The sequence below is a fragment of the Schistocerca serialis genome, chromosome 1, assembly GCF_023864345.2.
Source record: "Schistocerca serialis cubense isolate TAMUIC-IGC-003099 chromosome 1, iqSchSeri2.2, whole genome shotgun sequence".
Classification (NCBI taxonomy): Eukaryota; Metazoa; Arthropoda; class Insecta; order Orthoptera; family Acrididae; genus Schistocerca; species Schistocerca serialis.
Genome location: NC_064638.1, coordinates 294,838,077 through 294,865,802, shown reverse-complemented (window position 1 = coordinate 294,865,802; position 27,726 = coordinate 294,838,077). Strand labels below are relative to the sequence as shown.

Sequence of the window (27,726 nt, the reverse complement as noted above, 5' to 3'; positions counted from 1 at the left end):
ACTCTCTTAACTTCTCTAGATCTGTCATTATTATCATTCATTTCGTCCAACTGCTTTATCTTCGTCCTTTGATACTATCTTTTCTACATCCCACGTAACTTACCTGCTCGTTTTCTTTATATAGTCTTCCGCCGCTAGTCTCGTTTTCCTTTGCAGCATTCTTTGTTTTGCTTTATTTCTCTCTTGGACTACCAGTGAAAACAATATTACCTAGCAAAAGCTGTAGCCATGTTTAGTATGTTTTATTTCAAATAACATTTCGAAATTGGTGCATTCATTATTACAATTGGGGGGGGGGCAGTTGGAAAGGTATGTCATGATAATTGATTTGGATCCCTGTAAACACCGAAATCGACAACAAACGTATCTACATAGATTTCAAATCACGGGCACTTGGAATGAAATGCGAAATAGTTTCATTGCATCGAAGTATTCTATTATCCTAAATTTTCTCGTTAATTAATTGAAAGCATCTCGCAGAAGCAACAACTACATAAGTAGTTCTGAATCTTGCGAAGTATGATTTTCCATAAAACATTAACTACTAAAATATGTTAAAGACACACAAAAATGTGTCAAGAACAAACAATTTAATCATGGTAATACGAAAACTATATAAACATAATAGTTTTAATACTAATCAGCTTTGATTTCAAGAGTTACTACGGTTCTTCAAAATGATTGGCTCTATCGTTCAAATCTGATTTCGACAGACTCCTGCTGCAGTAATGTTTGACGAATTGTTCGCTGCGAGTCTCACACGTGACAACTGTTTTTTACCACTGTGGAAAAATAACGTCACTTCTGTATAGCATCGAACAACGGCGAAGAGACTGCAGTTCAAATCTGGTCACGTCGCACTGCAGACGCTTGTCACAACTTACGTCAATACTAATCCTGCAATTATACAGGTCTTGTAGTATCGGCACATTTGAGTTTCCTTCCAGCACCATTCGGAATTGGCCGATTTTAAGTGTATATCATGCAATCTAATCTTACCTTCGAGATATCCAAGCGAGTGATACGTAGATAGCTGCACGATATTCCCTTTCAGCCGATGAGAACGCGCCGACAAAATGTATAAGATACGGCCAGCGCTTGTCTGTTATTTTGTTCGACGTTGGCGTAGCGTTATCAGAAAAGGAAGGAGAGAAGAGACTGCAGCCATACCCTAACGGCAGCCAGCACGGTATCTCAGAGTGTACTGCCAGGGGAGTGACCGCCCCTTGTAAGGATAACAAACAAAAACTGACTGATGTTCTCATGGATGGGATTTGAAGAAGCACAGAGCCACTGACGAAAAAGGACGAAGAAACACATCAAACGAAACATGACAAAAAAATCAGGACAAGTGCGAGTACGACTCGCACACCGTGGGTTCGGAACAAATTTAATTATATATACAGAGAGTTCATCTATACCGGAAATCAAGAAGTCCTAGAAGTTTGGAACGGGAATGTCCGAGCGGTCTGTGTCAGTATGTTTGCATTTGCTTGGAAGCTTATATTTATTACAGCGCCAAGGGACTTTAGACCTTAGCACATAAAAAACATCAACTTTATACGTCCATCCGATCCTGAGAAAAAGAATTTTTAATCGTCGGATAGCAGGCAGGGAGACAAACGAACAACTAAGTGGTCCCTGAGGTACGGGACACTAAAAAGAAATGGTTAGCGTCTCTGCCTTCGGTGTGGAATCACCCGGGTTGTATTCCCGGTATGTCCTCGGACTTTTTGTGAGACAGGGAGGTTTGGTGCGGGGTCCACTCACATTCTGTGAGGCTAAATGAGGAGCTTGAATAAAACAGCAACGGCATCAAGGGGATTCATCGAGTGGCAATAAAGACTGGAGGAACTGGCGACATGTTGATCGAATGTCCCATTATAACAGTTCGCTCGTCATACTGCCTTTCGGGCAGCAGTCGGTCAGTCAAATGGCTTGGTTCAAATGGCTCTGAGCACTATGCGATTTAACTTCTGAGGTCATCAGTCTCCTAGAACTTAGAACTAATTAAACCTAACTAACCTAAGGACATCACACACATCCATGTCCGAGGCAGGATTCGAACCTGCGACCGTAGCGGTCGCTCGGCTTCAGACTGTAGAGCCTAGAACCGCACGGCCACTCCGGTAGGTCAGTCGGTACAGTCTTAAGGCGTAATCCGTGACTGGTGTTTACATTTACGAAAGAGAGAAGAGGAGACTTTAACGTCCCGGAGACGACGTGGTCATTGGAGATTCAGCTCAGCATCAGATGGATTGAGGAGAGGAAGGAAAGCAGGTATATCCTTTCCAAAGGAACTATCCCAGCATTTGCCTTAATCGTTTTAAGGATACGATGGACTACGTCAATCTGGATGGCCACATGAACCACCGTCCTCCCTGATATGAGTCCAGTATCCCAGCACCGCTCTCCAGGTAGCACGATCACTAGCCAAAAAGAAACTTGCCAAGCTGCTATTTCAACAGCACAGACAGGATATCCTGCATTTAAAATGATTTATGGCGCCATTATCTCCAGATGTGAATGCGATGATAATTTAAAAGACCGAAAGATATCCTTTACACATCTTACATACCTATGGGCGCCCGCAAGAGGGCTACTCGCTGCTGCAACCCTCCCCCCCCCTTCCCTCCCCTCCCCACATTTCCATGAGTCACGAGAACAGGCGTCTTAATAACTGCAAAAAAAAAAAAAAAAAAAAAAAAAAAAAAAAAAAAAACACTAATACACAACTAGAAGTGAAGAAGTTACTGTCGATTATGCCGCTAAGCCGCATCTTAGTTAATTTTAGTGTAGTGTGGACGACCACGATTTTCGAACTATGTCTTCAGCAATCGCTTCATGAACGATTTTTCTTTGAGCGTCACACTTAACCGTTTCCTTCAGCGCAGCTGCCTTTTTGCCCTCAGCTTAACTCGTGGCAGACGTAAAGGTATGTTACCCGAAAAATCTGGTCATGTTCCACAGGGTGAGTCAAAGAAGACTTTAAAACTTTGGAATCATACAGAAATTTAATGAAGAAACACAGGATCGGTAGCTGTATCATTTTGTAGCAAACAACCTAAAATTACACATAAGTGTCAAGCGTCATTTTGGTTCGGTGCGAAATACCATACGTGAAGCGGCAAACATCCCACAGGTTATCAATTTCTTCCCACACTCATTACAGCAAATTCGACGTAACTTTTGCAAAAACAGAGTAGATTCGATTTTTCAGGTCGGTTAAATTGTTTTGTAGGGGAGGTATATACACACGGTCTTTAATAAAACCCCAGAGAAAGAGGTCCAGATGCGTTAAGTCCGGAGAACGAGGTGGCCATGGCTCTTCACGGCTAGTCCACCGACCTCGGAAGCGATTATCGAGGAAACCTCGAACTTCTGTGAAAAAATGAGGTAGTGCAAGGTCTTGCTGGTGGCCGAACACCGTTGCAATGTTCGTGGCGAAATGCGGTACTGATGCACTATGTGAATCAAATTTTTTTTGAGGTTGTCGCAACAAAATAGCACAACAACCGATTGTGTAAGTTATCTTCATAAATTTCAGTATCATTCAAAAGTAGTATAAAGTCATGTTTAACATACTCTTTACAATAGGTGTTCTTGTTTCACTCTCGGCAAAGCCTCCGTGCAAAATCGTCACCACCTGAAAAGTAAGGCATATCTTATCTACACACATCAACACAAGTTTTGTACCACCTCGGTTCCGAGAGTTCCGGAACCTGTACAGAAAATTGGAATAGAGATCAACATAAACATCATTTCCGAATTTTTTATTGCTCATGGAAACACACATTGCATATTGTACCACCATACAGCTAGAATTTCAGAGGTGGTGGTCCAGATTGCTGTACTCGCCATGGACGTCGGGAGTGAAGTTGCGCACAGTTTGAGTCGAAACACGACGTCCTGTGACTGCACGAAAAGCATTATTCAACATGGTGGCGTTGCTGTCAGATTTCCTCGAAGCCATAATCCGTTGGTAGCGGTCACCCTCTGCAGTAGTAGCCCTTGGGCGGCCTGAACGAGGCATGTCATCGACAGTTCCTGTCTCTCTGTATCTCCTCCATGTCCGAACAACATCGCTTTCGTTCACTTCGACACGCCTGGACACTTCCCTTGTTGAGAGCCCTTTCCCTCACAAAGTAACAATGCGGACGCGATCGAACCGCGGTATTGACCGTCTAGGCATGGTGAACTACAGACACGAGCCGTGTACCTCCTTCCTGGTGCAATGACGAACTGATCAGCTGTCGGACCCCCTCCGTCTAATAGGTTCTGCTTATGCATGGTTGTTTACATCTTTGTGCGGGTTTAGTGATATCTCTGAACAGAAAGGGAACACAATATCCACAGTCAACGTCTATCGTCAGGAGTTCTGGGAACTGGGGCGATGCAAAACTTTTTTTGATGTGTGTATTTCTTAGTCCACAGTATGCGGGTCATTTGGCTCTTTTTAAAGAAAGCTTTAATTTTACAGACTGTCAGAAAAACTCGATGTCTAAAACTTGCTATAAATAGTGTACTACAATATTACCTATTACCTCAATTTTTTCGCGTGTAGTGTAATCAGTTTTTTGTGCTTTATTCCGTCACTTGTTAAGTTTCAGTGGTAGCCAGGACAGGCTCTAGGTACGCACCTTCGTTAATCTTTACAGGTAGCCTGTTAGTGGGCTTCGAATAATAATTCCGACAAAAGAAGCTCTGTTTCGTTACATGGTATTTGAATATAACAATACTATATGCACAGACAGTGACGAGGGAGGGGGGGGGGGGGGGACCTATAATGCAGGTCTGGCCAAATAGCACTCCTCGAGTGCAAGCGCTCCGGCCTTGCTCTCGCCTAGAGCAGCGACTAGTAGAGCTAAGGGGGCTGGGAAGGAAAGAAAAACACTGCAGCCGTACGCATAAAGCAAGGCAGTCGACTTGTCACAGATTGCTAACAGTACTAATTGTATTAAATCAGATTTACGTTCTGTATTTGGAATACCAATCACTGTACGCACTTGACCCAAAATAGACAGAAGTGGAGAACCCAAATCATCCAATGCTCAATTAAAATTGCTTTCCTTTTCATATAGTTTGAATGTCATACATGACTGCACTATTACTACCTCGAAAAATGTTCACTGGAACACAATTACAGCAATAGTCACGTTTGTCTTCTAACGAACGAGAGTGAATGGTGGCTGAAATAATGATAGCATTAGGGAACAAACTGAGGTAAGGATAAATGTAGCAAAGACAAAACTGCAGACTATTTCATTTCACCAAGTTTTTCAGTGCACGGGGAGAATCATTTGCTAACAGATGTGGCGGACAACATTGATGCTATCACACAAAAATTAATCCTATGGAAAAAACGGGCTGGATGCTTAAGATGCAGAACGTTTCCCGGGAATCAAGGAAGTCATTTGTGGACCAGACATGATGGAATATGTTTGAATAATTGAAACACCTCTCAAATATATTTAAGACTTTGCACGGTGAAGGATGATTTCGATTCATTTGTCACACCGTTCTCGATTTTTGCTGCTGATGTACCTCCTCATTACCTCGAGCTTGAGCTGACAGACGTACTGCGTTGCTCTTGGCTCAATTAATCTTTTGTCCAATCCAGGAATTTTCAAGACACTTATGAAATGTTACCCCAAGAGGAATATACTCGAATAGAAAGAAAAGTCGCAGCAGTTATTTCAGTACGTCTACAATGATCGATACTCTAGGATATTCAAAGAGATGCTGACGATGGGTTCCAAGAATGCTCACAATGGATCACAAGATTCAAAAAAAGGCCATTTCACCTGAATTGTTGGAGCGTTGTGAGACCGACGGATAGGCCTATCTCTCACGGATCGTTATGCGGGACGAAAGCTGGGTGCACCGCTTTGCGCCGGAAACAAAACGGCTGTCCATGGAGTGACGTCATCCTCATCCACCATCAAAGAAGAAATTCAAGACAACCCCTTCTGCCGAAAAAGTCATGGCAACTGTGGTGTCACCGCCAGACACCACACTTGCTAGGTGGTAGCCTTTAAATCGGCCGCGGTACGTTAGTATACGTCGGACCCGCGTGTCGCCACTGTCAGTGATTGCAGACCGAGCGCCGCCACGCGGCAGGTCTTGTCTAGAGAGACTCCCTAGCACTCGCCCCAGTTGTACAGTCGACTTCGCTAGCGATGGTTCACCGTCTACATACGCTCTAAGCATAGCCTTCAGCTACGGCATTTGCTACGACCTAGCAAGGCGCCATATTCAGTTACTATAAGTAATATCTTCAAGAATGTATTCTGAACAGATAATATTGCGACTCATGTACCGTCAAGAGCGACATTCATCATTAATGGATTAAAGTTAAGTATCAAACTAATTACGTCCGCTTTCTGAATTCTGATTCCTTGTCATGTTCCAGACCTCACGTCAGTACAGTTCTTCCCTCCTCACGCCAGCCTGCGTGAGCTAAAACGCGTGCATTTCTGTCCCCACTCGTAACACGATGTTGGCTCTTCTGCTAACACAAAAGCAACAGTCTTCTAGGATTGTGATTGTGTCATTCTCATGGATGTGATGCCAACAGAGTCAACCATCAACTCAAGAGGCATACGTGACGACTCTGAATGATCTCGAGAACCGTTTCCGACGTGTTCCATCGGACAAGAACCCAGCAGAAAACTTGCTCCAATACGATAAAACACGCCCACACCCAAGTCTGAGAACCCGGGAATGCATCGTCAAATTGGGTTAGGTATCTTTTCCTCATCCGCCCTACAGTCCAGACCTGGCACCCACGGACTTTCGTCTCTTTAGGCCGCTTAAAGATTCTCTGCAGGCAAAACACTTTGAAGATAATAAGAGTGTCAGTCATGCAATGAAAACATGCCTACGCCTACAGGACAAGAGGTTTTACCATCAGGAAATACATGCTCTTCCACAACGTTGGCGTACGGCTATAGAACGTAATGGAGACTACATAGAAAAATAGGACATGGACAAGACATGTTGATCTGTATTGTCACCAAATTCTGACTCCTAAGAATAAATATGTTTTGAGAAAAAAAATATGGGACATTACTAATTGAACGACCCTCAGATTCACACCACGAGAGGCAGAGGGGAAAGTGTGTGGTGGGAGTCTCCGTGATTGTACGATGTTTATTAGAAAGGAGTGTAGCCTCCCCATAGAGTCGGCCCACGAATAAGCAGAAAGGGACCGGATGTAAAGCTGCAAATCTGCTCCCAGAGGGGGTCACTGAGAAGGGGGGGGGGCGCTCCCCCCCCCTCCCCTCCCATCCAAACGATCAGCAAAAAAAAATCTACCTAATAAGCAGCGGCGTCAAGATCAGCTAGAAAGTCGTGGATGGCAGAGATTAAGCGTGGCGGTTAAACACCGAGTGGTAGCCTGAAGGCCACTCACTGAGTCCGTACATAACTGAATTTGGGCGAGGGAAGACCGTTTAATAAAGCAGAGAGCCCGATAGATGGCCATCAATTCCGCAGTAAACACCCCACGTCAATATTGCTACCAACTTGAGATAGCGGACACTACAAGTGATTCCAAAATAAGTTTCACATAATATTTCAGTAATCGTTAACTCCGCACTTCTGCTCTATTTGATGGTGCCTACTAGTTCATGTTGGCAGCAGGCAAAAATGGGCAAATATCGGTCGATGCCACAGATTCGAGCAGTTCTGCCAACCACCTTGTCCTGAGTTTCCATTATGGGTGTCTATAAAACTTGCACACGAAACAACACTTCAGGAAAGCATTTAGACAATAGGGCATACATTATATTCCATAACATGAATTGGTGATGTACAGTATGAGGAATTTGATTACTCAGTCAGGCTACGACTCGTAAACAATTTGAGAAGAGTATGTCAAAGGAGCAATAATGTACGACGGCATAGCACAAAAGAACAGTTTTCCGCTGTTTGTTGGGCGCTACTGCAGCGCAGTCACCAAAGAACGAAACCTGTACCCCCACATGGTTGAGTTTTTTTGCCTCTCTCACTACTCTCCGTGTCCCCTACACATTAAAACTCACGAACTCTGATACATATTTAAAAAAGAAAACGGCAATTTTAGAGTCTTGCCCTTCTGGGATATATTTCTCCAGACACCAATGCTAATATTCAAACAAATAATGTGACACTTTGAGGTGGGGGATGTTTTGAACCAAGCTTGCCTAGATAACGGTAGAGGTCGAGTCTCACCCATCACGTTTACTACATTGCCAACCTCAGGAAACAACTGCGCTGCAGATGTCATCTAATTCTTTGTATACTGTGCTTTGCTTTGTTCGTGCGTTGCTCGTTTTTTTATTTGCAAGTGAGTTAAGAGACTAAACTTGGTTCATGACAGGGTTCCAGTACGATCTTCAGAACACCAGATGGAATTAGCGATCCGTAAGAGCTGCTTCCACAGGAGCACAGATACGGACGTTGGCTCCCAGCCCTGCGAGAGGAAGGCAATGTTTGTTCCAGCCCTTCACCACACGTCGCGGACGTGGCTCTGTTTCGCAGCGTCTCCGTGTTAACAAATTGAGCAGTCCACACAGAAATGGCGTGATGGGGACGTGTCACTTTGTTGTCTGCGTCACGTCTCTTCGTTGCCACGAGTGGTGCACTAGAGGGATGCGTGGCGAAGAAGTCCAAGTGGCGCGCTGCCGTTTTCATTCATTTGAAGTCATCCGATGTGCCTGAAAAAACTTATGTAGATGAAGCAAAGCTACTTACGTCTCAGTAGGCAGTTTCTCAGCGAAACTTTTATTTACAATGAAATGAATACCCTCAGCTGCATACAGAAGTCAACGGGGACAGTTGAAAATGTGTGCCCCGACCGGGACTCGAACCCGGGTTCTCTTCCTTACATGGCAGACGCTCTATCCATCTGAGCCACCGAGGGCACAAAGGATAGTGCGACTGCAGGCACGTATCTCTGGCACGCCTCCCGTGAGACCCAAATTCCCAACTTATTGTCCCGCACTATATTCATAGTGCCCCTGCCCATCATACTCATTACTCTCGGCTTTACTGCCGATTCCCGTAAGAGTTCGGGCACTGTTTGTGCATCCGCACAGAAGAATATGGTCAAATGGCCAGTGACCCTTAATATATATGAAGATGGTATCTGTTCTTTCGGACATGTCCGAAAGGGCAGATACTATCTTCATATATAAACTTGTATTTTTCACGTAAAGAATTAATTAAAAATCACTGTTTTGGGATTTGCGCGTGTTCTGCACTAAGCAATCTTTCTGATTTGTATTTGAGGAAACCATGTGGAAAAAAATCCATTTTTCGTTATCGCATAGACCGATATCACAGCTTTATGACAATCTGGTTTTATTTTCGTTGTTCCCCATAGTTATTGTGATGCTTCCCAAATAAGTAATCCATCAGGCACATTCTGAAAAACTTGCAGTTAAGTATACAATCGTTGACCAGTTTACATTTGATAGGTTTTAAGAAATAGTTTGCTGTGTACGAAGTATAGCTGACACACCAAACTTATTTCTAACGGTGGAAGGAGACCAATACCTCTTCCAGTCCCCAGTTAGTAAGTGAGTACTTTGGTGTTTGCCTGTGACGAGGTATGGCGCGTTAACACTATACGTTATAGCTGCGCACTCTGCAGGACTGTAGCTGGTGTTTCTATTTAGTAAGTGGTTTATGAAGTCGGTTACAATCACACCCAAGTTAATATTGCATTAAAGGTAATTTTCATTTTCAGATTAGAGAAATCAGTGTGAATGGCTCATGTCCCATGAATAGTACGGCAAATAGTGTTCTTTGCCACTTGGTTTGTGTAGGTTTCATAGATTAATGTGTAAACACGATTTTTTTACGACCCCCCCTGGAGATAATCCACTACTCTGAGAAACCCATCGCCACTCCCCCACCCCTCTATGAAATCCCCAACCTCTCCCTGACTCCCACACCAATTCAAGAAAATATTTATTATCGACGAATTGAGTATTTAATTAAATCAATAAATTAACTAACCCATCCCCTTCTGGGAAATCCTCTTGGCCCCTCCTCTCCCCCACTTGGAAATTGGAAGGAAAAAGACCCAGTCTGTGCTGAGAGGAAGGATCTCACAACATGAAATTGAAATCAATGCCAATGACATAGCAAAAGATATACGGTTTATTTCTAAAATTCAAGTTGCAGGGCTTTGATCTAATGGGAAAAGCTCATCATTCTCTGCAGTTTCTTTAATTTTCAAAGATGCAGATAGTGTGAAATACATCGATCATGAAATAAATACCATCATGAAGTCGTCGTCAACATAACTCACGGTACACAATTACATTGCTAAAAAGTTTGCGATCGCATCTTCGCACCGACCGCAGAGTATACGTGACGGGGGCCACAAGGGCCACGAGGATCACGTCTATGTGCGTCCATGCAACAGTTGCTTCACTGTTACAGTACCATGTGCTATCACCTCTAGCTGGGACAGGACTGGAAGTCTGCACATGCATGAACCCCTCTCAAGTGGCTACTTCCTGTCGAACAAAGCAACAGGTGGTGGCAACCATTTGATCTTTGAGGCCTAAGAAACCACCACTGCTCTCTCTCGAGTGGCTACTTCCTGTCTGTGATTGAATTAATGTGTGCAATCACACAGACCACAATGTTCCTCCCACACTCACAACCCATCATGCAGACCAGGTGCTGGTAGTAGGTATATCCCTCTGTTCCCACACTTCCGTTGCTTTGGAAACCAATAGCGGATGGAAAGAAAGCATTCCACAAACCACCTTGAAAACTCCCTTGCTGTGGACAAAATAGCCAATACCTGGGAAACCTCCAGCATCTATTGGAAATACGTCCCCCACTCTATCAAGTTGGGCAATTAACTCAATACCCTCTGTTTGAGACAGTTTTTCCTAGCATACTATTGGTGGATACTATGAGCGGTATATGCTGCAGCGGGGAATTCCGAGATTCGATCCCACAACTGCCTAGTTTCCAAACCCTATTCTTTCCCAAGGTGACATTAGCAAAGTTTTTATAGGTCATACTTTTACTCCATTGGATGTTACAAAAATAATTAGGGGGGAGGGAGGGAGGGAGGGAGGGGGGAGAGGGAGGGATGGAGGGGGGATGGAGGGAGGGAGGGGGGAGCGGGAGGGAAGGAGGGGGGAGGGAGGGAGAGGGGGGGGGAGAGAGAGAGAGAGAGAGAGAGAGAGAGAGAGAGAGAGAGAGAGACTGCTGTCAACGAAGCCTCTTACCCCATTACACTATCTTATTTCTAGAATGCTAATTACAGAAATACAATAAAGGAGATATTTATAAACTGTCATTCGGTATCAACGCATTGTAGGTGTTGTGCTTCTGAATTTCGTTGTGCAATGTAAGTTCATGTGCTATGTTTCTCCTTGTTATAGATCTCTTCCTGGTCAGTGACGGACGGACAACTAGATAGTCTTTTAACTATGGAACAATGCTGTTGGAACGTGAAGGGATTTCATGGGAATTGGCAGGTGTCTGTGACTTGGAACTTAGCTAGCATCTTCTTACTCTAGCAAACGTAGGCTAGCCGGCCGCGGTGGTCTCGCGGTTCTAGGCGCGCAGTCCGGAACCGTGCGACTGCTACGGTCGCAGGTTCGAATCCTGCCTCGGGCATGGATGTGTGTGATGTCCTTAGGTTAGTTTGGTTTAAGTAGTTCTAAGTTCTAGGGGACTTATGACCACAGCAGTTGAGTCCCATAGTGCTCAGAGCCATTTGAACCATTTTTTTGAAACGTAGGCTAACATGCAAGATCGCACGTAACATAAGTAACAGATGCAAGGGCTTTTTAATTAAAATTACGCCCTTTAGTTTTTGACACACATGTGATAACGACAAAGTGGTGGGAGGATTTCGCTGATGGGAAGCTATGATCAGTCGTGTGAAACAACACCCAGCTGGTGTGAGTATAGACATACCACAATTTTTCAGATACTATACTTCTATAAATGATGATCACACTACTTGTCAGGAATGTTATATTGTTGGAATGTAAAGTTACAGTGGTTACTGCTCTGACGTCTCACCATACGCGTGTATGAAGTGATGAGATTAGTATTCATGTAAAAAATTACGTATGTTTAGTCATCACGGGAGCATAGGTCTGATGTGGGGAATAGTGATTACAACACACTGAAAAATACATTTGACCGTAAGGGGCGTTAGATTCATTTCATAAACACCTGCACACTACACCAATGCAAGGGTTCAATTGGACACACAGGACGGGCAATACGGCTGTATCCAAAAGGATACCAAGAATGTCCTCTCATCAACTGCTGTAAACAGGTCCTCACACGTTATTTGTCGCACTATCGACAGAAATGTTTATTACAGAACACCAATCCACATCAGTAATGTCTTTCCAACCTTTCCATCCGTTGGAGGACTGTTGATCATCGCATAGTGCCGGATGCCTGTGCTATACCTGAGAGAGCCTTGGAGGGATGCAGTTTCCGGAAGTGCTGCAGTCTATTCTGAAATCTGATTAGCTGGAAGAATTAAATGTCAAGTCATTTCCGAGAAGTGAGGAGAATCCAGACGCCTGGTGTGTGTGTGTGTGTGTGTGTGTGTGTGTGTGTGTGTGTGTGTGTGTGTGTGTTTTCCCACAATTTCTTTGGACACTATACACATATAAACGATAATCGGAAATGTGTATGTGTTGGAGTGCAAAGTGACAGAGTTCCGACATGTGCAAAGGAATGTCAGCATTCCGACATGTGCAAAGAAAATGACTATGTCCAGTCGAAAGGGAGCTATAGATCTGACGTGGGAAACCGTAACTTCAACATATCGATAGCTGGTAAGGAGAATGAAAGATTTTATCTGGAAAATTATGTGCAGTCATAAGAATTATACAGATCTACATGGAAAACTGATGTTTCCAGAGCCACAGTCATCAGAAAAAAGTATTTCTGATACTTCGCTCACTGGCGAAGGTCACCAGATTGGCATTACGATCATAATATTTAATTGTAATTACACGGGTAAGTACGTGGCTCGTTTCCTAGAACGATTCTGCCTGCTTTGTGGGTGCGTGGCGGGGGTAGCTGAAACGAATGGACATTTCTGGCTGAAGGGGTGAGCTGCTGCTAAGCCTCCAGAACCCATCAGGCGGGGTACGGGAATGCATTTGATGTCACCCTGTCGATTCGTGGGTTTAATCGCTTCAAAGGACCCAGAAATAGCACACATCTGGCTAGTTATATCTGAGAAGTTAAACCAATGAGCGATGGTAGCAGCGGTTTCATTGCAATCTGAAGATAGTGACTAATACTTCACAGAACTGGTGTGACACCTTCAAGGGAAAGCATAGGACTCTGTAGGAGGAGGAGGAGATTAGTGTTTAACGTCCGGTCGACAACGAGGTCATTAGGGACGGAGCACAAGCTCGGATTAGGTAAGGATGGGGAAGGAAATCGGCCGTGCCCTTTCGAAGGAACCATCCCGGCATTTGCCTGAAGTGATCTAGGGAAATCACGGAAAACCTAAATCAGGATGGCCGGACGCGGGATTGAACCGTCGTCCTTCCGAATGCGAGTCCAGTGTGCTAACCACTGCGCCACCTCGCTCGGTTAGGACTCTGTAGCGACATTTTACCAAATGTCGAAGAATTATGGCAAACAGCAGAGATGTTTCAACATCAAACATCTGCTATAATTCCGCACTTCAATTTGGATTTTGTGGTCAGCACACATCAAATCAGATCCTAACATCACATCAGCAATAAATAAACACTGATGCATCGAGATGAAAAATTCACGGAACTTCTTGTCAACCAATTAAATTTCCTGGCACCTTTATACATCGTGCAATACCCCATGTACGCAACCTGCAGTTGTATAACAGCAAACTGCACTCTTGACTGAACATGTATGCGATTTTGTTTTTAATGTTTCATTACAGTGGAATCTAACTTCTTGTGTAATGTATTAATTTCAAATTTTATGCTTTTTTCGGTATATTATACACTGTGACTTTTTTAAAAGGTAAAAAGGGAATAAAATAAATAAATGAAATAAACACTTATCCTTGTTGGCCACAATTTACATTTATTTGAAGCTCTACACTGACATCATCTTTTAAGAACTGACACCTCCTTGAGGCGCCAATGTAACAATTGCATGTCAGGAATAATGAGAGGCTTTCTACATATTTTAAGCTTCACTACATACCACAGGTTTGCTGTCTGAGTATAATATTTCTGTAAATTGGTCTTACGCTACTGTTTAGAGTATGTATCTGAATTTTTTGATGATAGGATGGCCTGAAGATAGTACTGGGTTCCGAAGCAAGTCGGAAAAATAAATTGAGACTACAGACTAAAACATATTTTTTCAGATGACTGTACCATCATCTGGCGACACAGCAGAGATCGCTACATCCATCTGGTAAGGAATATGAGTGTTGTGTGTCAAGAGAGCAGCAGAGGCTAACCGGGACGGCCTGTGAAAGCAGTCATCTGAAAATAGCATAAAATTTGATACTAAGAAATTACATAACGAGTTAGATTCCATGGTAATGAAAGATTAAAAACAAAATCGCAAACATGTTCAGCCAAGTTTGCCGTTTGCCGTCATACAACTGCACGTTACCTACAAGGGGTATTACACGATAGGTCAGCAATGTTAAACGTGACAGAATAGCGAATGAGAGTAATTGTCTGTTTCCTTGTTATCAATGGCACTTCAATATGAAAAACAGTCATCAGTGTCAGACACCAGACCACAGCACACCATGTATTTAGCACCAATCAGAAGTCAGGAACATGACCTTTTTGTACCAACAAATACTTCACAACTAAATCAAAGAGCAGTTAAGATATGATCACCGAAGGTAGTCTCTGCAGTGATGCATATTGCAGAGCACAGATCGCACAGGTTCACAAAACTCAAACACTTAAAGTTACTTCTCATATACGCATATCCTTTCTCCCATTGCTCCATCTGAATGTGGAATAGCGATATAGATCTACTAGCAGTTAAGTAAGTTAACCTCCACAATGTTTTGCATGCAGTCTTACTGCCCATCTAGAATATACTGGAGCAAGGCAGCATCGAAGTATTTAGCATCACACATAACACACATCTCTCACTTCTGATGTGAGTGAGTTTGTGCAAAAAAATGTGCTACAGTAATCCCTACACATATGTGGTCGCTTTGGTTCAGTTGGTGTAGTACCACTCCAGCATTTGTAGCAGAAGTAGTAGAAGATAATGATGATTCAATAGATTTAAACTGTACACCCCATGGCAAACTCAGATTACAATAGGTACCGAGCTAAATGCAGGATTCTCAGTCAGTTGTACCACAGCAACACACACATTCTCTTGATGGGTGGCAGTATTACTTTTCATATAATACCGTAGTGGTGCTTGAGGAGGAGGAGGTTGGTGTTTATCATCCCATCACCATACAAGTACTAGCCATGACATCTTTGATGATGTCATAATCTGACATCCAAAATATTTATTCCAATATTGTGGAACTGCAATTATCCCCCCCCCCCAAATCATCAACAACACAGGCCAACTAGTCATGAAGTGAACCCAGCAGTTGTGCTTCGTACTCCAAAGTGTGAGGTTGACCACGACCACCACCACCACCACCACCACCACCACCACCACCACCCCCCCCCCCCCCCCCCCCCAAGAAAGTGACTAGCACATTTGATCAAATTCTGTTTGTAGGAAGGAGGGTTAGAGTTCTATGTTTTGTCTACATCGACATCAATTTTCCATCACAGCAAGGTGTGCCTATAGCGAAAATTGGTGTCAGTTAAAATGTTATAATGACACCCATCAAAAGAATGTCACGGTCGCTGTGGTACAACTGGTTAAGAAACCTTCAGTTAGCTGGGAACCTACTACAATCTGAATTCGCCACGAAGCCTAGTATTTAAATCTATTGAATCATCATCTATTACTACTACTCCTGCTGCGGCGCTGTACAATCTCCCTTACAGTTCATCAGAAATGAGAGGTAGATAGTGTGAAGTTTATCAAGATATCATTGCTATTTCACTATTCCACCTGCAGATAGAGTAATGGGAGAAAGTAAATGTGTGTGTGAGAAGTAACTAAGCATTCAAATGTGGTGAATCTGTGCAATCCTTACTATGCAATATAAATCACTACGAAGAGACTACTTGTGTTGGATGTACCTCAACTGCTCTCTGATTAAGTTGTCAAGTATTTGCTGAAACCTGAAGACAGTGTTCCTGACTTCTAGTCAGCATTACATACAAGTTCTGTAAATGATCAATGAGTGTTTTTTTATTTTTCTTGGTGATATGTAGGAACTTTATTTGGATTCCTTGTTCTATCTCTATTGCGAACTTTATGTTTTTGTGTAATGTGTTTATCTCTGCATACAGTAGTTTTATTTTCTGGTTCATCTACCAAGCAGTGTATGCCAGCCATGTATCTCCACCAATACATTTTCCTGGTACTATATTCTGAAAAATTCTTTTATTTTGTTCAGGAAGATATTTGCAAACTTTCCTGAAATTATGACCCCATTGACAATCCTGCTCCTTTTAGGTAGAATTCTTTGTTGAATTCAAAGTAATTTTGGCCAGTAATGAGGTGCAGGCGTGAGTTTATCTCTGTTACACATTCTTGTGGTAACTGATTGTAAATGAGATCAACATAGCTGTGTCTGGGATTTGTGTCTTATTTGATTTGTTATTTCTTCTGTGATTTTTACTTTTCTGTAATTTTGTAATTTATACTGTTATGCTAGTATATTTAGCATATGCCTGGCGAGGGTAGTGATGGTGCTTTTCTGTTGTTTGCTATGGGTCTCACAGGAGTATTTTCCTTATGAAGCTTTGGTTTGCTCTGAGGTTCTGGGGCATTAGGTTTAATACGTCTCATATGAGCTTTTTATCTTGTAGTGAGTTCAGTTGTCTACAGCACTTTTTTATTTTTTTTATTTTTTTGGAACCTGTTTGTTGGATCTGACTTTGGTTTTTTGATTTTATTTTGTGAAATGGATTCTTGTTTATCCGTTAGGACAGCTGTATTCCTTGTCTGTCTTTGTTATGATTATGTGGTCTCTGTGTAGCATTTCTCTAAGAGTTTTCAGAGTTTTAGCTTCTGTTGTCATTTGCCTTGTCTTATTGTGTTCATGTCTTGTATATGTGATGTTTTTAATTTCTTTTCATATCAGTTCTCTCATTAGGCCTATGTTCATGGTGTTTATGTAATTCCTCTGTTCCTGAGTTACACACAATTATTAAGATGGCAAAAAATTAGAGATACCAAGAATCCACAATTATTAAGATGGCAAAAAATTATAGATACCAAGAATCCCTAGTAACAAAACTGAACAAGAAATACAGAAAAACATAAAAATAAGAAACAAATCACCACACAAATCCAGAGACCCACATCGCCCAAAACAAACACCGCCACCCCCCCCCCCCCTAACAAGAGAACACCATAGAAACTCAACAGGCAAATGGGTACACACACTCATATGAATATAAACTAACACACAGAAGTGGAAACATCCCCAAGAACCAAGAAATAAAAATAGCATAGCAAAGCACTAACTCTACATAGAAATGACTAAAAAAGCAAGATCACATGGACATCTACCAAAAATCTGTCATTTACCAAGTCCAGTGTAACAGCTGTGATGCTTTGTACCTAGAGCAGACAGGTATAAGGAACACAAAAGAGCATGGAAATCTGGCACCAGTCATTCAACATTTACAGAACACCTGTATCGAGAAAACCACAACCCTATCACAACAGAAAAGAACATAAAAATAGTTTCATTAACAAGAAGTATCTCTTACACCTACAAGAAAACTTCAAAATTCAAAAAGCAATAATAGCGAAGAAATACACTTTAAATGAGCACACACATCAACAGGATGCTATTTAAACTAATAAAACATATTGTTGAAAAAGAAAACACCCATAGATAACACTAAATAATATCAAACTAGGCAATATTGCCAACTCTGGATCACACACACACACACACACACACACACACACACACACACACACACACACACACACACAGAGACAGAGAGAGAGAGAGAGAGAGAGAGAGAGAGAGAGAGAGAGAGAGAGAGAGAGAGACTAGAATCATAACAAAAAAGGAAATAAAACATGAAGTAAAGAAAATAAAAAGAAGTATTTTACAGAAGGAAAAATATATGAATAAAAATGAAATAAAAAATCAAAACATTTACATAAACGAAAATGCTTTGTAGGAAAAACATTCTCACTCTCTCTTCCTTGTCGGAAAATATAAACACTAACATAGCGATAGCAGACGCGTTCGCCACTATAAAAACAAACAAAAGACGAACGTACCCTGCAACTGCAAAACAAAACACACAAGTGTCGCAAAACAAAACACACAAGTGAAACAGCAGTGTGCAAATGCAAATACTCAACACAAACACGTGGAAGGCGAAGAAGAAAGGTTGACAAAAGGTCTAGACAACGACGCAATATAGTAGTAACTGCTGCCAACAGAATTACAAACACAAAATGTCCGTTGCAAAGACAGATCCCCAAAATGGGTATCACTGCAGTAGATGGGTTAATCGACAGTGGATACTGTTTATATTGCAAAAAACCGCGTAGGAAATTGAAACAGCAGGACTGCATAAACGAAGTTTCCAACAAATGTATCTAGTGGCCACCGAATGATAAAACTAAATTTATAACCGTTCGCACAGCTTACAATCAATTTTACCATCACGTCATCAGTTCGCTGAGCCAAACAGAAAGAAACTTACATATAAAGTCACAAAACTTTTCCTTTCCCATGTACTTTAAATGGAGTGTGGAGGTCTATCATGACGCAGTGACTGTCACACACGTGGCAAATCAGTCAACGGAGTACACATCGTGGAGAACTTCCTAGTGAGAACTACCCTGCAGCGGTAGTGAAGTGCCTGCACCGCCTTCAGCGGGCATAGTTGCCATGGTTTAAGACACTCGACGGAACACGTGATGGCTAGGTTCCTCAACATGCGTGCATATAACCATTATAAAATAGGAGGGTGACAGATCTCGCTGAGGATATAATTATGTAGTCTCATCCACGTGCGCAAAAATGGTAATTGCTTCAAAGATGAAGCTGAGGTATAGTCGAGGGGATCTTTAATTTATTGCCCGATATATGCACAGGCCGAAATTTTGTAAAACATTTTTGTATTAGTAGTACAAATGTGAGGAAGCGCCCTGCGAGGTCCGAGTGCGCGAATTTTTCTTCAACCTGTGTATTTCAAACACACTGCTGGAGGTCCGCAATTCCTTTAATAACTTTTGTGATTATTTCCACCGTCAATTAATCATCAAACCAAACATTTTCCAATGAATAATTTTAAGGTTATATGTGAGCCGGTGAAGTAACTGATTCTTATTAAGTTTCTTGTCGGAGATACAGGTCTTTCCTTTTGATATTCGGGGATAAAAACAATTTTGAGTCAGATGGCGCAATTGTTCTCAATTGTACTTCTTCGATGTCAAGAAGCTGAAAAGACAAGAGTGTTATTTTCACATGGAAAGCAGACCTTGTCAACTTCAACATGTCAGTTAAGAGACCTATGATGAACAATACTAGACAAAAGTAACTGCGAAATGCTTGTGTGTGTACCCTCTACAGGGAGTCCGCTGAGCGGCACATTACTCCTCGAAACTCAAATGCTTATTAAAAGATCCACAACGGTTCTAATAAACACGATTAATGAGGGAAGGGTTGCACTAGCATTGAATACCAGGTACCAGTATTGTCATAATTTACTGTTACGTAACTTCAAAGGGACTTACGAATTACAAATCAAAAGCTTGACCCAAGTAAACCCCCAACATTTATTACAAATTCTTATTGCGCGATTTTGATAAGAGACTTTACTAGATTTTTAAAGCAGCACACAACAAAACATTGATGGGAGATATGAAACTAAGTTTAATAGGCAATGGTGAAATTGGCGAAGATAATTTAACAGGGTTTCATGCAAATCAATTTCCTGACATACTACTAAAGCACAACAAGCCCTCGAAATGAAACCAGTGGTTGTGCCGGAAAGAGAACATGACATTACATGCAAGTGTGGCTGTCCACCTAGTCACGAAAAACCAAAGTGAATTTTACTGAATTAGTAACAAAACACTTAACTGTTCCGCCCCAGCCAGCCGATGCCACTAGTGTTATTCTCATCATTATGTGCATTTGGACAAGTAGACTGACAAGTGAGTGATGTGCCACCCCACTCTGCCTTGCACGTGAACGCCGTCTGTCCACGTCCTAATCTACAACTAGAGGTGTCTGCAGAAAGCCGTCTGCAACTAGAGTGCCTTCAATGAATTCTCCTGCCTTGCTGAAATCTACTACTGCTACCACCAGTGTCAAATTCTCCCACTATGGAATGCGCGAAAATTATCCTCTGCTCATTCATTCTCCCGCTCGCGCTATTCCGAGAAAGCGGGCCTACGTCAGAGGCTCATGTCTTACCTGCCAATCCGCTGTCTTATCAGTATAAAAAATTTTGACAGCAGTCACTGGTCATTTCTTAGCTGTCTTTGCAGAACAACAAACACGTACCTTTGACGACCGTGGGATAGAAAAGTTATCCCCTCGTTCCTTCCGCGAAATTTCCGGTCAACGCACAACGCCTTTTGCAGAAAGTGCAGTGCCGGAATGGACACATTGTAAAACGTCGATTTTAGCGGAAGGCGCGTTTCCACTGCTACCGTTTTAGCGTAATCACTTAGGTCCACGCGTTGTTCTTGGTTTTCCAAATTTCCCCGAAGAAGACTGCTGCGTCCGCCAATGCAGCGCCACACGGACAATGCTCGTCCGAATACCTGCATTGGGCGCCCAGCAGCATCCGGTCGGCGTCCTGGCTTTTAAGCTGCCCCAAGGGGACTGTGGGTGCAGTACGTTAAAGTGCCGATCACTGTTACTCGCTTCCTGTTATCTCTGGCTGTTATCGGCATCAGTTTGTAACCGAGAATACAACATTCGTGCATCGATTCGCAGTTACCATAAAAAATAGAAAATAGAATGAATAACTAGGGCTTGACCTATACAATCACTATCGTAATCGACGTCACTTGAATAAAAAATAATACGTTGATCGACGTACATTTGACTTAAATTGGTATCAGACGTGATTTCCAAATCGGAGAAATGATAAGTACCACAGTACGAAAACTTTGACGCTTTTCAAAATGTTTTGAGCCCCGACCGGTTCAGATTTTCTGGTGCAAATCCGGGTGGCTGGTAAAAGATATGTTGATGTCTCTACACAACCTGGAATTTTTCTTACCTGAGATGAAATTAGTGTCAAGTACTTGAATAAAATGTCGAGGACACTAAAAGAGTAATCTAGCCTAGCCAACGATAGTTCTTAAACATATGCATTGATATTCATAACTATGCTGAAAGCCGTACTTCATTCAGTAATGAAATAAAAGCCTAATTATGCACCTGTAGTCCTCTGCATTATTGTGGGAATCACTCATTAATTCCCATTACTTATAGTGATAGGACTGTTGAGATCTGAACCTTCCTCAGGGACAGTCCATCTTTAGGAATTCTGCTCAAACTATGAATCGCCAACACCGCCGTGAAAACTTTTGTTGTAGACTACAAAAACGACCCAACATTCCAGGTATGACAGATAAAGATATAAGCGGCTTTACCTGACTACAAATTGAACTGGGGGATGCTGCCACTCTTAAAACTTTCGTGTAATATAAATTACAGCGTCAGTTGACAAAGAACGTCTTACTGAGAAGCGACACGACGGTACACTTCCATCAAATTAACAATTACAGGTTTCACTGTCTGAAATGAGCTCATTGTATTATTGATTTGTGGAAGTAGTTTCGGCTTGAATACGTCAACCACAGTCTAAAGTCAGTGATGTCTATTAATCGCCACATATGTATTAGACAGTTCATAGAAATATGCACTAAGGCCACAACTTTACTATCAGATCCATTTTGTAGACATAATCATGCTGTTACGCGATCTTTGTCATCGGTCTGTATCAAGAGCAAAATCAGAGAAATTAATCTGCACAAATGATATATTTTTATTTGCCTTTAGAAAGAAATTTTCATCCAAAATGTCCATGTAGATTCATTCGTATCGCATTATTCATGTTACGTGTACAAGTGCTCCTAGTATCCTTACCAAGAACCGTATCTGTACACGTCAAAGGCATCTGTAAGCAAATGACACCTCACGAATATTCAACACCTTAAGACAACATGCAGGAAATTAATCCAAAGCATAAGCTGCACATAACACTGTTCTGCTGCTGTATTTAAAATGTTATTCAGTCAGTCAAAACTGGCATGGATTCCAGATGATTACATTCGTCAAATAACATTCTTTACAGAATGTAACTCCTCTGTAGAAAACAGCTACAGCTTGAAAAGTTTGATTACCCTGCACGTGAGTTCGTGTGTTAAGTATTTGACGTTAAGCATGTACGCTTAAAACTTAACAAAAGGTTGGCAATTGCCTTTACAGCTTACTGGAAGTTCCTAAGTGCTCTCGTTTCTCAAATACTGGATGGGGATAGAGTCATTCGCGCTCGGTTTTAAGCGAAAGCTTGTTTTTCACTCATCTCAATGACAATGGCGTCGTATCTCCTGAATTATTTGACGTACAATGATATAATTTTTCAGATACAGTGTGTGAGGATACTGCCTGCAAAATACGATGCGAATTGAGTTAGTAGTAAAGATGTAATAAATTAAAACGTCATGCGTGATAAGTTTTACTGCAAGAACTGCGAAAATTTATTACGCGATGAACTTTAATGTGTGTGTGTGTGTGTGTGTGTGTGTGTGTGTGTGTGTGTGGTGGCGGGGGGATAGCGAACGAAATAGAGCTTCGTAAAGTTTAACTACTGGATGACTGTAATTTGGGTATTTGCGCACAGTGAATTACGCTAACTCAAATATGCAGGGTGCCGGGCCGAAGTGGCCGTGCGGTTAAAGGCGCTGCAGTCTGGAACCGCAAGACCGCTACGGTCGCAGGTTCGAATCCTGCCTCGGGCATGGATGTTTGTGATATCCTTAGGTTCGTTAGGTTTAAGTAGTTCTGAGTTCTAGGGGACTAATGACCTCAGCAGTTTAGTGCTCAGAGCCAAGAGCCATTTTTGAAATATGCAGGGTGTTTTACAACACACACATAAAAATCCATGTCCGGAAACGTCCAGCGACGCTACAGAGCGTTATGGCTCCAGGCGCCGGCGTATGTAAATGCCTGTATGTACACATTGACTCCGTGATGCTACAGACTTTCTAAGATGAAGGAGAAGAATAAATGTATCAATTTGCGGTAAGTGTTCCTGTACCGGAAACAGACGTGTCGCAAGTTATGAGCAAAAACCGTTCTGATACCGTTCACAGTGGAATTCCATGTACTGGAACTGGTGTTCCTAAGACTGTTAGGTAGGTCACTTTCAGAAGTGACAACGCAGGCCAAAACAAAAAAAAGTCTAGTAAATATTGGCACTAAAATGCAGAGCTGTGAGCACTCAAGGGAGGAAATGTGTTTCACAGTAGCAAGAATGTACACGCGCTCACAGCTCCTCAGGGACGCATTTAAGAAGAGCCCATGTTTACCAGACATTTCTTCCTTGTTTCGGTCCATATTATCACCCCTGAAAGCTGTCTAATCTATAATCTTAGTAACAACAGTATCAGTGCATTTATTCTTCTGCCAAAGGTGTCAGAACGGTTTTCGCTTTTAACTTTCGACTCGTCTGTTTCCTTTACAGGGACTCTTCCCTGAAATTGATACATTTAACCTTCTCCGTCATCCTAGAAAGTTTTTATCATCACCACGAAATCAAACTGTATAGTCATTTACAGGCGCCGGCGCCTGTAACTTTGGCACTCTGTAGCGTCTTTGAATGATATTTTTGGACATCGGTTCCCTCGTAAAATTTTATCTATTAAGTCTCCTCTACAACCTGGAGAAGTGTGTTACCATGAACTGTGAAACGCCCCGTATACAAAATTTCTAACGGTAATATTGCTCTTGCTGTTACACCTTAAACATAAGATTTATAATTTCAGTCAAAAATTATACCAAGTACTGAAAATCAAATGACTGTTACCCCTGGAAGCCATTAAATAGGCAGCCTGCAATTGGGACCTGGAGACCGTCACGGGTTAGCCGTTTAGTAATAGCTTCTGCAGTTCTAGAGACGAGGGTTCTTCATACTGTAATACTGCTCTGCCACGGTATTATTGCACTTGGCCGGTACAGAAAACACACGGTGATGTTACAGTCAACAAGTATAGCGGTGACCAAGGAAAACTCATTGTACTGTCAATGCTTTCAAGTCAGCTATGTACATACTATCGACAACGACTACGCGCTGACTCAAAATGAGCGCATTCTCTCCCAGGTGCAATGATATTGTGGCTGACTAAATGCTGTTGCCAGCTGTGGTGGACACCAGCTCTTACAGCGACACAGTACCAGCGAGTATCAATGCACGAAGAAGAGACGGGAAGCTGTGGAGCAGACCAACGTAAGCAGCTGCATTGAAGGTCACGCGTCCCACTTCGTCTGCGGGCGACAGCGTCATCAGTGCAGACTTCCCCTCTCCCCCACCCAACCACATCGCAAACAAAAGACAGTCGGCTTCGCAAGCAGTGCCCCTCCCAGCTTTTCTCTTGTCTGAGGCGTCACTGCCTCAGCCCAAAACAGCGCCAGCCAGAAACGGAATGCTCCAGGAAATCTCTCCTAGTTTTGTGTAACATCTGTTATCCTACTATAAGCAATCACTGCAAGTATGATTAATTGCGACTGATTACATGGCATTTCATTCGGTTGCCCTTGTGCGCCGATAGTATCACAAAATACCAAAAACTTATCAAAACGGCCAATAAATAAGTGTTAAATAACAAACAGTAGATTCTAAAATTAGAAACTAGTAAGTTCTGATAGTTGGGTCAAACCTAGCTGCAACACTATTACAAACATCCTGTTGTTGCTAAAGTATCTATCTTTTGGTCCATTTCTGTATCACTTTCCATACGAATTACCTCTTAAAGCTCCTCTTCAGTACTTTTGTCCAGAACTAATTTTATTTCATTCGAACTTATTAACTCCTATTGTCGCGGTTAACAAATTCTGCAGATAACAACTACTTCTCACCAGAGGATTTCTGTGACTTGACACACGGTCTATGGCCTATGCCACTAACATGGAAAACTACAGTAAGAAGCAAGACGCAGTTTTTTAAATTACAGGAAACGTTCACTCTATCACTGTAACTGTTCGGTAACAATGTATTTCGTACATAATCAAACCACCTTAAAAAATACTGATTTACACAAAATATTTATTTGAAAATATTAAAATGTAACAACAATTGCGTAAAATATGTTACTCAGCTGCTTTGCAATAATGGCGTGCCCTTTCTTTTCCAAACAATAGTTCACTCGTTATTACTATCTGAAGTTGTTAAAATTTAGCTCTAGCATTGGAACTGGTAAACAACATTATAAATCTTAGTTTTGCGAAACATGAAAATTTGTAATTGTAGACAACTGTCCTAATAGGATGAGTAGCACAGTTCTTTAAATTTCAGCCTCAAAACAACGCAAGCGTACCAAATGTCCGAAAAAAGACCGCCTCGGCATCATATCGTACCAGAAGTTAGTTAATGATTAAAAGGAAAACTTAACTTAATCGACGTAGAAATATATCGCCAGTTATATCGCAGTTATTTGTTTCTACTGCTGCATGCTTCAATAGAATACATAACGTAGCCTTCACAATACTCCCTTCATTAAAGACTGTTTTGTTAATATCATTGGGGAGTTTCAGAAGGGAAATTACCATTCTGCTAATGACAGTCTACTGCAAGGTTATTTAAAAGGTCTACTGCATCTCAAATTGCTTTTAACACGCCCCACCATCACTGTATCGTCAACAGTCTTTAAAAAGAAATTCTACAGAAATAAAGTAAAATCGCCCTGTTTTGAGTGCTATACACGTTGCACTATATAAACAGCATCCTGATCTAACATTTAAAACGAATCAGAAGTAACTAATTACTACTTTATTTTAAGTGTACTTTCCTAGCCGTTAGAAACAGAGTTCACCAGTTAATAAATATGCCTCTCCGACCCCATCCGGCATTTCAATAACTAACAACACGAAACCAGCAGACAAAGATCCGAAAGGCTGTTTGCACATTAAATATGACATTCCCTACAGTGTTGTGTACGCCTGTATAGTTTTATTTGTGCTAAGACCAGTACGGACATCCAAAGCTAGAAAGTGACTAAACAACTGCTCATTTACCTAAATATTACTAGGCCTACATACATCTTAATGAAGCACAAATCAAGTACTGAAGTAATATACTGAATACGTTTTCAGTCGTACTTTGATTTGCACAGTCGTAACACAACAAAAAGTATGAAAAACTGGTGATATCACGTCGTAAATAATACTTCAAACTTGATGAATTCCGCATATCAAGGCGGTTTAGTTAAGCATGTCCTTCCATCATAAATAAAGTTACCAAAGTAAAAGCTTCTTCAAATATCATCTTGGAAACAATTCAGTAGATATAAAAACATCACATCAGCAAATCTTTTCCGGGCACATTTTCTTAACCAAATACAAACAGCTACGATGTTTATATCATTTGCTCCGATGTGCAAAACATAGCTACAGAAATCAGATTCCACAGCTTACCTTCTTTAGGTCTCAGTTCTTGGCAGCACGGCGTAATCTCGAAGCAAAGCAGACAGCGGAACGAAGTTAAGTCATGAATCACAAAATATACAACAGATGTATTAACTAATGTCCGAACATTAAACGTAAACACAACTCTGCACACTACTTCTTGAACACGTCATTAACACAGGTGAAACCATCACAATCAACTTGCCCAAACGTGAAACAGAGATACGAAATAATCACACAGCAACGCAAACTAATTTCAGGCTACTGCTCACTTCACTCCGCGCAGATAAGACAGTTCCTCGTGCAGCAGTCAACTCGCTAGCAGGGCTACCAACTACGTCGCGCTGAAATGCACGCAGTCAAGTACTATGCCACGCGAAGGAACAGCCACTGATTCTTCAATTCTAAAGGTGGTAGCCATGAAAAGCACACGCATTATTACATAAGAAAAATATTTCAGTCCTTTTGGTTGACGAAGAAATAACTCAAAAAGTGATGTTTTATTCGTACTGTAAATACTGATGAATATTTTAATATCTTTTGCCCGTTTATTGCCTCGTTATTATTGCCTAATTCTTATTAGGAATTAATACTATTATGACGCAACAGCTTCTACGAAGTCGCCTGTACGATGTGAGTATAACACGTTTTTGTAATTCAGTCAAAATAAATTAAGAAAAATGATTTATTAATTTCTAGTTCACAGTTAAGCTTCACACTCCGCGTGAGCGTGAGACTGTTTAGTCCACCTATAATTATTGTATTCATCACATACCAACGTTGTACTAAAAAATCTTACATTTTCTGACGCCAGTTATGCTCACTTGGAGCTTTAATTATCGTATTCGGATTGTTTTTATCGCATACTGGGGTGAATGAGATGAAACGTCAATCCAGAAAATTCATTTTTTCAATATACCACTTGAGGTTTATCCATGGCTCAATGCGTTGCAGATGTTGAACACCTGAAGACCACAGTACGAAAATTAAATTAC

At 41.7% G+C, this 27,726-nt stretch overlaps 1 protein-coding gene across 4 annotated transcripts in view; it reads right to left on the bottom strand.

Moving 5' to 3' along the window:
- The window catches only part of LOC126468975 (ankyrin-1-like), a 101,866-nt gene extending 74,839 nt beyond the window's left edge, over positions 1-27,027 (bottom strand). For 2 of the 4 annotated variants that reach the window (XM_050096594.1, XM_050096597.1), the window contains exons 1-2: positions 26,741-27,027; positions 14,370-14,480 (exon numbers count right to left, since the gene is read on the bottom strand). The gene's annotated coding sequence lies outside the window, so the exon portion shown is untranslated. The remainder of the gene's footprint in view (positions 1-14,369; positions 14,481-26,740) is intronic. The other 2 variants (XM_050096595.1, XM_050096596.1) reach the window with 1 other exon arrangement.
- Positions 27,028-27,726: the final 699 nt, after the last annotated feature.